Below are 16,807 nucleotides of genomic sequence, written 5' to 3'. Positions count from 1 at the left end.
GTTCGTGGGTTCTCTCGCGCTGTGTGTCAATAGAAGAGCTCTGTCTTCTTCCCGGGCGTCGTCTCACAATATATATATATATATATATATATATATATATTGTGAGACGACGAGGCAGAGAATAGAAGACGACGAGGCAGAGAATAGAACAGCCGGCCCAGGAACGGGTGCTGTCTCTGTGTCTCCGTTATTGCATTACAATATATATATATATATATATATATATATATTGTAATGCAATAACGGAGACACAGAGACAGCACCCGTTCCTGGGCCGGCTGTTCTATTCTCTGCCTCGTCGTCTTCTTGTCTCCATGCGCGCGCCCGCAGTCCGAGCGCCCGAGCCTAGGTGCGTCTTTTTCTTCATTACACTCGGCCACGCTGCCGAAGATAGCTCAGGTGGTTGTGAGGACACGCTGATTATGGAAACCAGGGAAAGCCGTCCTGTGCGCAACCAGCGTCTCTGGGGGTCGGCACTGCGTGTTACGATCGGGTCGCATGTCTCGTTGACGTTTATCCCGTCGCAATTGGACACCACGTAGGGCAAGAGATCGTGCACAATGTGCAGCCGCTCTGCTCAGTCGTCGCGTACTTCTTCGCAACGTTGCCACAAAATGAACGAGGCTCGTAGTTGCGCGCGAATCAGCCGCGCTTGACAAAAACCCGCGAGCATTGCGCGACTGGTCTTTTGCGCGCCTCTTTCGGTGTCTTGCGCGTGCTACGCGTCTTTCGCGTGCGGGCAGCTCTCTGCTGATGATTACCTTCAGCGAGGCCTCTCTCAGTGCACTGTGAACGGCAGCAAAGTCGGCGAACGACTCCGTGGACATACAACGATGTGGATCCGAGGAGTCAGGAAGCATCTCTCTGCCACGATCCGTGGATAGGTCGGGTTCCTGGAGTGATAGCGTCGGCGCCTCCATGCACCCCTGCGTTGATGTGTTTCGGAACCGTTTCGCTGACGGCTGCGGACCGAACGTGGTCTTGGTCTCTCGAAGGAATGGTAAAGCGTCGGAAGTGGCAGACGCAGAGTCCGAGACCCGTGGTGGGAAAACTGGCTCGCATCCTGGGTCTACAGCAGGGCAGGTGCCGAGGCAATCTGCCAAAACCCTCCCGGGTACTGAGTCCCGGGTGCCAGAAGAATGCCAAGTCGAAGTAGCAGCGGTGCTCTGCTGCGTGCTTATGGGTAGTAGTGCAGCCGATGACGGCCGGTTTGTGATCTGCCGCTCGGTGGTGACTCGAAGCGGGAGCGGTCGTCGCCGTGCGCTTCCCACCGTCTGCGATGGGGCCAAGGACGACACTCGGGGAGCCGGCGGGCCTGTATGGCGAGGCGCTGCAGGGAACTACTGCCGCGTCAAGGTGGTGCTCCTCATGAGCTCCGGCCGTAGAGCACTGCTGGCCAGGCTCGACGCAGGCCTACGTGGGCGGGCCGAAAGCAGCGATCAGAGCTGCACTCCATTCGGGCCACGACCCAAGTTTAATGCCTGCGTAGTTGTCCCATGCCTTGGCGGCACCGCAGAGTCGTTTTGCGGCAACCAGCCATCTTGTGTGGTCTGGCCAGGCATGACGATCACCCAAGGCATTGATGGTGTGAACCCAAAGGGTGACGTCATCTTCAAAGCCGCGAAAAGGCGGTATTTTTACGTAAGCCGGCTGCTGGAAGTCGCAGCGGCTCAAATCAGCCAGGCTACTTGTCCAGCTGCCCGAGGAACCAGTGCCGGTGTCCACGGACAGTGCAGTCGTTGTGGTAGTCGCGGCAGCCGGTTCTACCACCAAGGTAGCATGGACGGCATACCTGGGTTGCTGAGGAGTCGAAGTAGTGCTCACGATGATATTCTCGCCAAGGGAAGCGTGTACGGCGTTCCCAGGCAGGTCAGGTCCAAGACGGTGGGGCCGAAGCGCTGTCTCAGTGTGACGTGCAACGGCGCAACCACCGACGGATGCGAAGGTGTTCGTCAAAAGCGTGAGCTGGTGATTCAGCTTGGCAATGGCTTGGACGAGATCACCGGTAGGGTCCTGTCCAAGAGCCAACGAGGAGGCTTGGACGCCGTCCCCGGATGGTGCGGTGGGTGCTTGCGACGGTGGTAGGGTGGCCGGCTCCATAGCTGAGGAAGCGTGTACGGCGTTCCTGCGCAGGAGGGACCGGGCACTCTGAAGAACCGTGCGAGGAAACACTTAAGGCAGGAACGCCTTAAGTCAGGTCCGTTGTAGTCGGCTGCGCCATTGTAATGCACTAACGGAGACACAGAGACAGCACCCGTTCCTGGGCCGGCTGTTCTATTCTCTGCCTCGTCGTCTTCTTGTCTCCATGCGCGCGCGCGCAGTCCGAACGCCCGAGCCTAGGTGCGTCTTTTTCTTGATTACAATATATATATATATATGTGGTAATTGTTAAGGAGGAAAGAGACGCTTACTTCTGCAGCCCTTCAGGGAGCACGGCGCAGAACGCGCGTTTACTTTCCGCCGTGCGTTCGCTCACAGTGAAAGCGCGCGCCACTCGGGCCCTTTCACTTGCACATACAGCATACGGCGCGCAGTGACGATTTCATCGCCGTTGACGTCATACGGAACCCCATGGTGACGCGACGGCAGAAATCCGCTTTGAAGTGTCCATATAATTGCTATCGCATTAAAATGTAGAAATAACAAGGTAAAAGTAAACGAAAGCGTACGAAAATAACTTGCCGCCGGTGGTAGCCGAATGCACATCTTTAATATTGCGCGTGCGGTGCTCTACCAATTGAGCTACGGCGATGGCTGTACTGCCATCCACTTTTCTGGGTGTTTGTGTAGTGGACAAAATGTGTCCCTGGGAGCGTTATCAAGCACCACTCATTGTAATATTTCCGTCGTTCATGTTGCTGCGGATACACCTCAATTTATTCATCAATAACTGCTTCATACATACATACATACATACATACATACATACATACATACATACATACATACATACATACATACATACATACATACATACATACATACATACATACATACATACATACATACATACCGCGTGTTCCAGCGAACACTTTCAAAAATTTTTTAAGGTTGCCTGTGGCAGGTTGCCTCTGGCTCCTAGGTGGGAACCCAGCCCAGTAATCTGCCGGAAAAAAATAAAGTTCTCTCTCTCTCTCTTTTGCCTGTGGCAGATACCACAATTTTTGTTCACGAGCGGGTCTACTCTAAGAAGCGGACGTTACTCGCACAACAAATAAAAATTCATCATTGTTTAAGTAACAAAAATCACTAATTAAATTTTCAACTAATTACAAGCTTATTGCCCATATTGCTATTTACGAATGCTAACCGTGGCCTTTGCAAGGCGGATTCACATGGAACGAATTAGCTGGATGACCCCAGTTTCGAGATATCAATTCCAGAACTTTGCGGAGAAATGCAGTGGGGTTCCATTTACTTTTTTGCTTCAATGGGTCAAAGGACGTTTTGTTAAGAAAGTAACTGGAACGCCAATGCATTTCCCCGGAAAGTTCTGGAATTAATATCTCAAAATTGGTGTCATCCAGGGAATTCGTTACAAGTGAATCCACCTTGCGAACTCTATTGCTAGAATTTGTAAGTTGCAATAAGATGAGCAACACGAGAACAAGGTGAGAGCAGGAGCCAACGTTTCGACAAGTGGACTTGGCTTCTTCAGGGGAACATGTGCTCTTCTCGGCCCAGTATATATGGCCCATATACTGTTCTTCTAAAAGGGAGAGAAGGTGAGGCGGGTGGGTGAGGTAACGAGCGAGAGTGTGTCAGCGGCGAGGGTGTAGAATTGAAAAGAATGATAATACGCTACGGATAGTCGGTGTAGGAATTTTAGGCAGCGCGGTGTGTTAGGCGGTTGTCGTGTTATTGTAGGTTCCTCTTTTCATGCAAGGGGCCTGAACGACGGGGGGGGGCACGAGAGATCTAATAGCGGCGGAAGGCCTGCAGGTCGCGAAAGATACCGCAAGAGCTTGCATGCCCAAATTGGGAGCTTTTCCTCCCAAGGTCACCGCGCAAGCGCTCACACTACATGCGAGCGAGTGCCAGTGGGGAAAATGTAGTAATCCCGGAGCAGACGTCGTCTGCTCCGGGATTACTACTAGTAGCTCGTTTCAAGCGCAGTACGACATGCAATTAGGACAATATCCATAAATAGATGCTGCTAAAATGTCCGCCACTTCCATTTATTGACGTTATTGAATGAAATGTGAGAAAATTTAAAATATCTGAGGCGATGTCGCGATGTTGAGCGTGGCGTCCATAGAAGAAAATGCAAACGACTGCAACTAATGGAAACAATGGAAACGCGTCCGACACGTCATCTGTCGTGCTGCGGCGAAAACTGAATTTGCTCCTCATCCGACCGTGACTTTATCAGGCCACCCGCGCGCGCTGTCGCGTCCTATCCGATTGCCATCCTCAATTACTTCTTTATCCGTGCCCTTATAACCTGACCGACAATCTACTGCAAATTATGGTTCCTTTCGTCTACGCAAATATATAGATTCCCACATAAAATCTCAACAAATAATGTCTCAAAGTGCCTCGAAAACACATCAACCTATTTAGGGAATAGTGCAATATACGAGTGTATATAACGGATTTTTTCATTCTCTTTGATTTAGCTATGTGCCCCTGGGTGTGTGCCAATTCTCGGCCAATCGTCCAGGACTGCAACGTGCCACTGTGACAACAGATGTGCCACATTTTTTAATGCTGCTTGATTCGTGTTGTGTTTTTCCGTGCGCACACCTGTGAATAAGTATTCTTCCCTCGCTGGCATTTGACATCCCCTTCGTAATCTAGACGTCACATTTGTTGCGCAAACGGTTCACAATGTGCATCCGCCTGATTGAGAGTTCGTATTTCGGCAGACCTTGGGAGCGCTGTAGTGCATAAACATAAAGATTGGATAATAAATCAAGCTGTGTCCTTTGTGGTCAATAAATGTAAAAATTCCGTGAGATTACACGTTGCATAGGATGAAAGTAAACAAAATTGTACGCATCACCGTTAGTTGTAAAGTAATTAAATAACCGCTTTACGAAAGTTTCCCTTCACATAGATTTCAACATGTGCGTTTCATCTGCACATTTTGTTTAGGTTTCTCCTGTGAGACCAAGTGCGTCTTTTGCTTCTCTCTTACGCGCATTCTCGGCAGTCACCTACTGTTGGCACCACCTGTTGGCAAGAACAATGTAGGCCACATGAGCAATAGATTCCAATCATTCAAAAATTGGGCAAATGAAGCGGAACGCCTGCGACAGCGCCATCTTGCCACAAGCTTCGATTGCCCCCATTTTCTCGATAGGTGAAGGGCTGGTGATTTTTTTTTCTTGTGTCTCTCGGAAATATGCAGTATATCATGTTTAAACAGCTGACTACGGACTTCTGCAGGAGCTCCGGAAGGCGGTATTGCGCGCTGTTCGAGAAACGCTTCGGTAATCTACACGAAGGACTTCTTGCGCAACGTCGTCCTCGCGGCCAAAGGAGAAGAACCGTCGTCGCCTGACGTACGAGATTGGGCCCAATCAATCGCCCAACATCAGCTAGACGGCGCCGTAACAGTCGACATCGGCACGAACACACTTCTGCTGCCAGCCCTGTACCTGACAGGTGACCTCCTCCATCCAGAGGCTAGTGAACCCTTCCTGGACTACTCGACTGTGGGCGTACGTGTCCTGGTCGAATGGGCACACATGCTTCTGTCCCGTAGATCCGCGTCTGCTGTAGTGGCGGCGTACAAACAATGCGTCCTGGATAGCGCGCACGAATACGTGGCTGACAACGTGTCCGACAGCAGTCTTCGAGAAATGCTGTTCATCCCATGGGCGCTCGACATGGCGCTAGTAGGGGCCCTGTACCAACCCCACCACCGCTTTCTACAGCCGCTGGACGGAAAACTAAGAGCGCAGCTATTCTTCCAAAGGTTCTGTCATACCCTCTGTGGAGATGCTGAAGGGGCCAAAGTATGCGCCTACGCGGCGCTTCAATCCCACGAGTTCTCCGTGGCCTTCGACTGCCCGCGCACTCTTAGTATTTCGTGTTAGGTCAGAGCCCGTGTTCCTTCGGTTTCGCTGGTGACAAAATCGCGTAGTGATGCCAGAGTGAATCTTTTTGAGTGCTAATAGTATTATCCCGTTGGTGTATGCGCTTCCTATCAGGCATTTCATAGTAAAGGTCACATGTCGTATGGGTAGCAAGATTGGTGCCTGCTCTTGTGTGTTATATATGCGGCAAACTTTATTGCAGTTTTTCATTGTCCTTGTATAGCAAGCATGTCATGTCTTCTTCCCCTGACCCATAATTAACGTTGCACCCTGAAGTTCATTTCCGTCAACTTTGGACTGTTTCAGTACTTGAACCAACCGGTTCTTTGAATAAAATATCGGCTGTATGGTTCAACATTGACTTACTTTACGAATACGTTATTTATTGAAATATCCATATCACTGACATTACCACCAACATCGAAGGGAGAATCGGTTGAAGCAAGCTTTGTGCATACGAGAAATGGTGTTCATGTTCAAAGGCTGTTTGCAACCGGAGAACACCACAAGTTTCAGCTTTAAACCTAGTGGTCAACGCAAACGTGCGGCGCTGTAACGCCACACACACACACGGACGACGACACCAGTCCATCCCACACTGGAAGTACACTATGAACAGTTATCGCACCGAACACTTCATTCGCGAAGTGTTTAAAAGTACTTGTTTTCACTGTGCACCAGACCGTCCAGCTCTGCTTCTGTCTCATTACTGCGCATCCACGCTGCTCCACTTCGCCTTCATGATTCAGGATGAACTCGCGTCCGAAACAGCGCTCCACTGCGTGTAGAATATGTTTGTGCTTCAATTAGGCACTCTGCGGTGGTGCACGTGCCAGGCGATACTGGACCATTGAAACCGGTGATTTTGAAACCGCCTGCAACCACCAGCTCCTTGACTTCGTTGACGAGGCCTGCCGCAAACGTGAGCTCCTTTAAAGGCTAGTGCCACGAAACAAGGCGTTTAAGCATCGCAGCCCGATTAATCCTGGCGTTATGATGACAGACACGGTTTGTTGCCATAACGAGCACCGCGCCAACCTCGTGCGATGATTTTGCACTTGACCTCGAATTCACCCTCTCCTTACCCCAATCAACGCCTCCGAGGTTGCGCGCAGCCCGACCGGCGAGGCACCTCCCCAACAGACGACAAAACAGCCACATAATGGCGCTTTCTGATTGCCGGCGGTTTTAGCCGCCTGCCAATGCGCACGGTGCCTGTACCACCCCAGCATTCCTATTCCTTCGCGCTCAGCGTACCGTCAGCGCCTGATCGGTGTTCTCTGCGGCGTCCACGGGCCTGTCTGAGATCCCGCCTGCTGCTAATGCGGGAAAGCTGGCCTTCCACAGGGCCCTCCACAATACTACCGTGTTTATTCGTACGTAAGTCGATCTTTTGTTTTAACAGCGAAGCTGTTTAAACCAGCAGTAAAACACGTGCGTTTCACGAAAAGCCAGCCGCGTCGCAGTCATGGCAACCAGTGACGCCGCTGCTGCCTGCCACTACGTTGCCTATCAACCACCTCGCGGAGCGTCGCGCGCTATGCTCTGGAGATGCTCTATGCTCTGAAGAGAAAGTGAGAGTGAGAGAGAAACAAATTGTAGCAGCACCAACGAGGCAACGCGCAGAGGTGCTGCCGACGCCAACCGCGCTTCTCCATTTCCCCAGACTAGCGCCAAACGCTCGCGGTATCCGTGATTGCAGCAGGCGCCTTTGGCGGCGGCTCGGCCGAGCTTCCTCCAGCTGCGCGCTACTGCGCATGCGCCGTGACGTCATCCCAGCGTCTCGTCCGCTGCGCGCCGCCCGTACACTGCGTATAGCTTTCGCCCCACTTCCCGTACGTGGGCTCGGACTGCAATTGCTTCGCGAGGCATTCCCCGATGCCACGGACCACGAGGAAATGCTTAGACACTTCGTATAACTTTGCATTACTTGGCATTACTTCGTATAACTTAACACCGTATAGCCATGAGCTGCTAGGAACCGATGAGCTCCGGGCTGTCTTTAGCGTTGAGCCAGTAGGGCAGGCTGCCCTGATGTTTTTTCGAGAATGTTGCCTAACATTATCTCTCGACCTGTATCCACGAACAAAGCTAACTAACGTACTGAGCCGGGCGTTTAGCCAGTTTGCTGCTTATCCAGGCTAGCTATACCACCCTAGAGTACAGTACAGTCAGTCTGTAGATAATCCAGACTGGCTTTATGCAATCTGTTGCAATACACGCGCTACCAGTGATAAATGCAAGCGTGGAATGCACGTGCGCCATTCTTTCTTTCTTTTTCTCCTTTGCCCTTCCCCCGTTTTTCAGCCTCTAAATTCCCAGTGGAAAATAAAACGCTGGTTGATTTTGCGTTATTTGGCCATCTGTGGCCCTTGAGCCAATGAAATCCAGTTATTATCATTATCATCAACGCTGGTTGTTCTGCATGGTGACATGCCCCACTTCTTGACAGAGTTGGAGTGACCGCCGCCAACGTAACAATAGTGACGAGCAACCTAGGAAAACCGCAGCTGCCCACGGAAAACAGCGACAAGGCGCTAGGGCGAAAAGAAGCAGCTGTGCGACATCTACAGCCATGGCAAATAGGCTACCGGATTTGAACCAACAAACAGATAAGCGGCAGGTTTATCCTGAGGCGTGTTTTGAGGCAAGCGAAGTCATCGATGACACCAAGAAGAGAACTTTTTGGGTTGTTTCACTGGGGTCTAAGACCGTAGAAGTATTGTGCGGAAGAATAGCACTGCGTCAGCCAAACTGGCTCAGCCACGTTGTAGGTACGCTAAATGAGGCTTATGACCCAATGCCTAATGACATCTGCGAGAGTTGCAGGTTTTTCAATCGCAACCAAGAATAAAGGAAGCACGAACGTGTTTGCTGTGTCTTTCTATACTTGATCGTCTTGATGAAGACGGCGAAACAGACATCCACACTGAGGAGGGTAACGTTGGTCTCGGTGTCATACTTAATGTAGCAGAAGGGAGAATTTTAATGGCGAACGTAAGCCATCCATCGAAAGCCGAGTCAAATGAGGGCTACGGAAAAGGAATGCCTGGTGGTTACATGGGCCATCAGTAATTTCTGGCCATATTTATATGGTACACCGTTTCGAGCCATCAGCGACCATCGTTAATTGTGCTAGCTAGCAAATCTCAAGGACCCTCAAGGACCTAGAAGACTCGTTAGATAGAGGTTGCGTCTACAGGAATATGAAATCACGCTCGTTGACAAGTTCGGTTGCAAGCATAATGATGCTTATTGCTTGTCACGTGCTCCAGTGAAATCTACGTCTGCTGAATATGAGCAAGATTTCCAATTTCTTATGAGGTATATAGTGAGATTTAAGACGTAGCTGGCTATGCGACTAGAAGCGCTCTAAAAGATTATATACCAGTTTTCACAGTTTTATGAAAAACCTAGACCAATCCCGAAGCTTACGTTTTAATCAAATGAGGCGAACGTAAGGGGCAATGTGCAGGCATGTTTTTAATTGTGTGTGTCAATAAGAAATTAAATGAAACCAGATGAATCTTAGTTCTTAGCCCGCATAAGGGTGTTGTGTCAAATGCTCAAAAATTTTCTCACTTTCCTGCAAGGAACAAAAAAGGCTTAGATTTCATATCCAAAGGAAAAGGCATCGACGCTACGGGTTACGTCTACCTGAAGTTTAAAACATGTTGGTTAATTATGTGCTTTCAAAATAATTATCCAATACCTGTTTTCTTCCCATCTTATACCGTTATACGAAGCCTGCAGTTGCTTTTACCCGTTCTCTTGGGAGAACTATGCGATGCGCAGTGTTTGTATTTCGTAGAAGTAGGAAACATTTTGCGAGTGATGAACGATAAATGTTTAATCTCTGCAGCCAAGTACAGCCTTTGTAGATAGTTACAAACGGTCCACAATGTCATACAGCCGGTATACGAAATGTTTCCGAGAGTCCTGAGACAACTCTACGAGGCAGCAACTTGACGTTGCTCAAAAATATGGGGAACGTTAAGTGTAACGTGTGGCGACACCTTCACGCTCCCAGTTTATTGGGAAGTATGGCAAATCAATTACTGAACCCTCGCTTTTCCCACATTTGACCATCCCTGGCCCTTAAACGTCATAAGGGGTTCAAAGTGGTTTCTCCGTGGTCCTCGCTAAACTATGCAAGGAACCTGGTGTTACGATTGACGTGTGACACCCCGTGCAAAAAGGATTACGATTGACCTGTGACACCCCGTTGAAAAGGATTAACGGAGGATGTATCCCTAATTTGCTATGGTTGTCTCGAGTGGTCCTCAATCTAGCGGGCGAGTCGCAGTGATATTTAATGACCCCTTTATGTGCCTGCGCCCAGGAGGCGAGGGCGTCCGCCTTCCCTGAACTCTGCACCACAGGCGCCTCGAGTCACAGTGATTACTGGTCCCTTTGTGTGCGTGCGCCCAGGAGGCGAGAAAGTCCACCTTCCACGAACTGTGCACCACAGGGGCCTCGGGTGGCCGCTAGCGGAGGCAAGCCCGTGAAACGTCGCCTAGGAGAGAGGGAGCAGCCGCCAAACCCCCGACTGGACTCAGTACATGTCACGTGACGTTGACGTGAGCGAAATCCCGCCGACGATTTCAGCGGCCCTATTTATGCGGCCCCGCCATGTATTTTCTCATCATTCTCTTCTTTTTTATCCTTCATCAACCATGAAATAAACTATGCAAGTTTCGCACTGGAAATTGTCTTGCCCCTGCCTGGTCGCCATGGTCTACAGGACGCCTGCAGCCTGCCACAACGCTACGCTACCCAGTAGTAATGCCGGTCGAGCTTGAAGTAACGGGCGTCGCAACATTGGTTGGCAGCTAATGGGATCGACCACGCTTCATCCCGGAAAGAAGGTCTCTGGATAGCAACTTCGGAACGATCGTCGCAGGATTCATGATTGCAGCTGGTGAATGCACGGCCTTTCTTCGCGGAGATATCACCAGGCTTTTCGTAATTTTGGGGGAAGTATACAAAAGCAGCGATAGTAGTAACGTTGACGAGTGTTTTTAGAGTACGTCACGGTCGTGTAGAAGTGAAGAAACAGAAGCACTATGGACAGCCATGAACCTGAAGGCGTTAAAGAAGCAGGAATTGGTAGAGCTGGCAAGTGAGCTGAACGTAGAAATTTCAGAGCGACAGAGAAAGCCAGAGATAATTGAGGAGATAGAGGCAGTCGGGGCAGACGACGAGGAACTAGAAGAATGCTTAATTGGCATTAAGAAAAAAGAAGAAGACCGTATAGCACGTGAGGCCAAAGAGGAACGCGTAGCACGTGAGGCCAGAGAGGAACGCGAACACGAAAGACGTGATGCGCTCGAGATGAAGCGCATTGAGCTTGAGATTTTAAGGGCTCAGAATACCGGAGAAGCGACTCCCATCTCGAGAGAACGCGAGAGAAAAATGAAGGACTTGATGTAGTCATACCGAGTCGGGCAGGATGTGGGCGTCTTCTTGGTGAACTTTGAGCGTACATGTGAGAAGGCTGGATTTCTGAAAGACTCGTGGCCGCAGCGTCTGCTGACGTTGCTGCCGTGTGACGTTGCAGATGTGATAGCTCGCATGGAAAAAGAAGAATCAGAAGACTATGACAAAGTAAAGTGTAGTCTTTTCAAAAAGTACAGGTTATCGGCGGAAGCACTCCGAAGAAATTTCAGGGAGGCCGAAAAGACCAGAAACGATTTCTATGTCGATTTAGCGTACTCGTTAATGGCCAACATGAAGGAGTGGCTAAAAGGATCCGGAGCTGTTGGTGACCACGACAAAGTGGTAGAGTATTTTGGACTAGAACAATTCTTCCGCCGACTGCCTGAAAACATAAGTTATTGGGTGCAGGATAGGCCAGGCGTAGAGTTAGTCGCAAGGGCGGCAGAGCTTGCTGAGGAATACGTATTGCGCCGGGGCCCCGAAAGCAAAGAGACGCTCAGGAAAGAGAATAGGTTCAAATCCGACAAGCAGGAGCGTTGGTCAAGGGCGAGACCTTATAAAGGAAAGGAGAAAGCGGAGTCAGCGACCAGCAATGACGAGAAGAACAGAGAGGGAAAGGAGGAGCCACCAGAAGTCAAGGCTGCGCAACAAAAGAAGGCTTTCGAAGCTAGAAAGCCAGTTGTGTGCTTTAACTGCCAAAAGACAGGACATATTGCCCTCGGTTGCAGAAATCCAAAAGTTGTCTTTTTGTCAGTTAGCAATACCGATGACAATATGAAATTGTTAGAACCGTACATTCGGGATCTCGTAGTGAATGACAAGCCTTGTCGCGTACTCCGGGACTCAGCCGCCACGATGGATGTCGTTCATCCCTCATACGTAGAACAAAGTCAGTTTACAGGAGAATGCGCTTGGATAAAGCAAGTAGCAGGCTACCAGTAGCCAGAATCCGCTTTGAGGGTCCTTTCGGAACACTTGACACCGAAGCCACCGTGTCAGGGCACCTTCCACCGCAATATCCATATTTGTTTTCAAACAAATCCGACGAGTTGTTGCGGAGCAGGGGAGTCGTTTTCGGCGAAGGAATAGTGCAAGCTCTAACCAGATCAAAGGCACGACAACTCGCGGCAAAAGTAGCATGCGCAAGCCCAGCACAGGTGGGCACAGCCTTGCACAAGGAACCCTCAGAGAGCGCTAATGAGGTTACAAGTGAAAGCGAGGTCGTTGAAGGTGCTTCGGCTAAAGAACAGGCTACCGCACTGAGTCAGGAAGATGCGGCAGTTTTGAGAGTGGACGGGGTACTGGTAGTATCTCGGGAAACGGATTGCAGGTGAAAGTTGCTAAGCGTAACAACGTGCACTTTTGTTACCGAGCAAGAAAGGGGCCCCACTCTTTGGAACCTGAAGCACGACGGTGAGGCTGGGACTGCTAAGAAAAATATAATGTTCCAAAAGAGAGCAGGCGTTCTCTATAGAAGGTATCGCGAAAGAAAAGGAGTCCAGTTTCATCAACTAGTATTGCCACAGCGTTACTGCCAGGATCTGCTGCACTTGGTGCACGGGGACCTTTGGTCCGGACACCTTGGCATTCGAAAAACCAAGGACCGCTTGTTGGAGGAATTCTACTGGCCCGGGTGCTTTCGGGAAATAGGAGCATTCGTAAAAAGCTGCGACACGTGCCAACGCATTAGAAAGCCCGGGGACAAGGCTAAAGCCCTCATGAAACTGGTTCCAATAATTACCGAGCCGTTTCGCAGACTTATGATACAGTAGGGCCTTTGCCCGCAACTCAGTCCGGCTACCACCACATTCTTACGGTACTGTGCCCCGCAACCAAGTACCCTGAAGCAGTGCCCTTAAAAGAGCTAAGCTCGTCGAGATCGTGAACGCGCTTTTGTCCATATTTGCGCGAGTCGGTTTCCCAGCGGAAATTCAGTCGGACCAAGCGCCCTAACCTCGACATTTCAGGGAAACTGCGGTACGAAACTTATATATAGTTCGGTATATCATCCCCACTCCAACGCCGTAGAAAAGGTTCACACGGTCATGAAGCGTCTCTAGCGAGCCATGTGCTATGAGCGCAAAACAGATTGGGAATTCTGCTTACCAGCCGCTATGTTCGCCCTTCGAACCGCCCCGCATGAGTCGACAGGGTTTTCACCGGCGGAGCTAGTCTATGGTCCTTCCCTGCGATCACCTCTCCGGATCATTTGGGAAGCCTGGTAGGGCCGGGCCAACGATCCGTCTGTCGTTGAATACATGCTAGATTTGTTAGATCGGCTGCACATGACACAAGAGTTGGCACGACGAGAAATGCGCAGAGTCCAAGGTAATGCCAAGCTTTACTACGACAGAACGGCTCGGGTGCGACGTTTCGATGTAGGAGATCAGGTAATGATAATACGTCCCTCACCAAAAGACAAGCTGCAAGTTCAGTGGGAAGGACCGGCTGACATTGTTTCGAAATTATCTGACACGAACTACATAGTAACAGTTCCGGGTAAGAGAAGAACTCATCAGGTATACCACAGCAATTTACTGAAGCCCTATCGGCAGAGGGAGGCCGTCGTAAACATGTCCCTGAACATGCCAGAGGAAATTCCGCTTGACTTTCCAGAGTTGGCGCCAGCAGCAGAAGCAAGCGTGGGCGAAACCATAGATAACCTCGTACAGCAAGCCGAGCTCGACCTCCATCGGAAGACGGAGCTGCGGGAACTCATGTATGAGTATAGAGATAGGTTTTCGGACAAGCCGGGACTGACGACCGCAGTTGTCCATGGTATTGAAATAACCTCATCAGAGCCTGTGCGTTCTAAGGCGTATCGCGTTTCACCACGCCAGCGTGAGGTCATGGCTGCGGAAATAACAAATATGTTGGAGCTGGGCGTAATAGAACCGGGAGAGAGTGATTATATTTCACCACTTATTTTAGTTGAGGTCCCCGGAAAAGAACCGCACCCTTGTATTGATTACCGGAGGCTTAACCTGATCACGAAGGATCAAACCTATCATATACCTCATATCGAAGAAAAGCTTGAGAAAGTGAGCAGCGCCAATTTTATCTCTACACTAGACTTAGTCAGGGGTTATTGGCAGGTACCGTTGACAGGCCAGGCGAGTAGGTATGCCGTATTTATTTCTTCATTGGGAACGTTTCGACCAAAGGTCCTGAGCTTTGGATTGAAAGACGCTCCCTATTGTTTCTCTATGCCTTATGGACCGGGTGTTGCGTGGTATGGAGAATTTTGCGCTACCGTATCTCGATGATATCGCGATCTTTTCGGCATCATGGACAGAATATCTGACGCACCTGCGAGCCGTACTGGCCCGGCTGCGCGAAGCTAACTTAACTGCCAAAGCGACAAAGTGCCAATAGGGGCGGGCCGAAGTAGCCTACCTGGGTCATGTGATTGGTCAAGGCCGCCGCCGGCCTTCCGAGGTCAAACTAGCAGCGCTCGAAAGTCTTCCACGACCTCGCACTAAACGGGCTATTCGGTCATTTATCGGAGTAGCAGGATATTACCAAAGATATATTCTGCGTTACTCCGTTGTTGCAAGCGCTGTGACAGATGCTCTGAGAAAAACCGAACCACAAACCATACAGTCGAACGAGGCCAAGGGAAGGGCTTTCTGTACACTGGAGAGGACTCTGGCGAGTCAACCAGTGTTAAGCGCGCCGGATTATTCTAAGCCGTTCATTGTTCAGTGCGACGCGAGTGATCGTGGAATGGGTGTTGTGCTTTGTCAAAAGGGAGATAATGACGAGGAGCCCCCTGCACTCTTTGCCAGTAGGAAGCTCACTGCGCGTGAGGAAGCATACAGTGCTTCTGAAAAAGAATGTGCCTGCGTTGTGTGGGCGAAGCAGAAGCTAGCCTGTTACATCGCGGGTTCGAGGTTCACCGTGGAGACGGACCACTGTCCTCTTACGTGGCTGCAATCAATGTCCCCCCAAAACGGCCGTCTCTTGCGCTGGAGCTTAGCACTTCAGAAGTACAATTTTGACATTCGCTACAAGAAAGGTAAGCTCAATGGAAATGCAGAAGGTCTGAATCGCCCCTAGTGTATCGCTAGCCTCATGTCCACTCTGGCTTTCGTGTCATTTTTTACTTTGGTATTTATTTTTCATACGTTTCTTTATTATAGCGTAGTTGTAGGGGATTGTTAGCGGATTTGGTAATCACGTCCTAAAGCTTTCAGGAAATGGCTGTTTTTAGTGTTTAGGGGGGAGGACGCGCGAAAGGGATGAGAAAGCAGTAGCAGTTTTTCTTTTTTAGATGCGAATCATCTTATGGTCGGGGCTATTTCACTCCCTCCGCCGTGCGGCGTCCACACCCCTACTGCGCATGCGCATCCTCCTCTCCCTCCCCTCCTCTCCTTTTCTCATCTCCTCGGTTCTCGGAATTCATGCGCATCCTCCTCCCCCTCCTCTCCTTGTCTCATCTCCTCTCCTCTTGGCATTCCTCCTCTCCTCTCCGACGCTCCACTCCTCTCCCGATTGCGCAACGAATGGCAACATCTGCGGCTCCGCGCGCGATAATGCGAAGCAGCTTAGGTTAGAGGCGCGACGGTAGGCGCTCCAGAGGCACCGGCAACAGTGACCAACGACGCGCGCATTCGATGCGAACGCGGGCAAAACGCCGACGGCGTCGACAACAGTTCTGAGCGTTGCTGGTGCTGCTGCATGTCCAAGTTTATACAGCTGATAAAACTACCTTGAGTCGACCCCATGGCTGCTTCGCATACTACTCGGCGTTCCCCTACGGGAAGATGGTGTAATTTTTTTCTAAAGCCTGGTGTGTCTTGGGGGAGAGTGGCCTTGTGCTCGCTTGTTTGTGGTTGTGGGTACGGCACTGTTCTGGAGTGATTGCGTGCCCGAACAGGAGAAGAAAAGTTGCGAGACCTGTTTGCAAGTCCTGTTTCACCGGACCGGACCAGGGAGAAAAGACATACAATAGCGCCACGAGAACTGATGAACGACTCCAGGGAATCTACAAGCTACGAACCAAGGGTTCATCACCACGGAGGGAAATTCTGCTGCGGAAACGCCGATCCCTCGCCCACTGGCTGCAGGCCCCTAGGCATCGGGATCTTCCTCCTCCGCCGGAGATGCTGTAATGATTGACGTGTGACACCCCGTGCAAAAAGGATTACTATTGACGTGTGATACCCCGTTCAAAAGGATTACCGGAGGATGTATCCCTAATTTGCTATGGTTGTCTTGAGTGGTCCTCAATCTAGCGGGCGAGTCGCATTGATTAATGGCCTCTTTGTGTGCGTGCTTCCAAGAGGCGAGGGGGTCCGCCTTCTCCGAACTGCGCACCACAG

The sequence above is a fragment of the Dermacentor silvarum genome, chromosome 4 (genome assembly GCF_013339745.2).
Source record: "Dermacentor silvarum isolate Dsil-2018 chromosome 4, BIME_Dsil_1.4, whole genome shotgun sequence".
NCBI lineage: Eukaryota > Metazoa > Arthropoda > Arachnida > Ixodida > Ixodidae > Dermacentor > Dermacentor silvarum.
Note: the sequence above shows the minus strand (reverse complement) of the source record.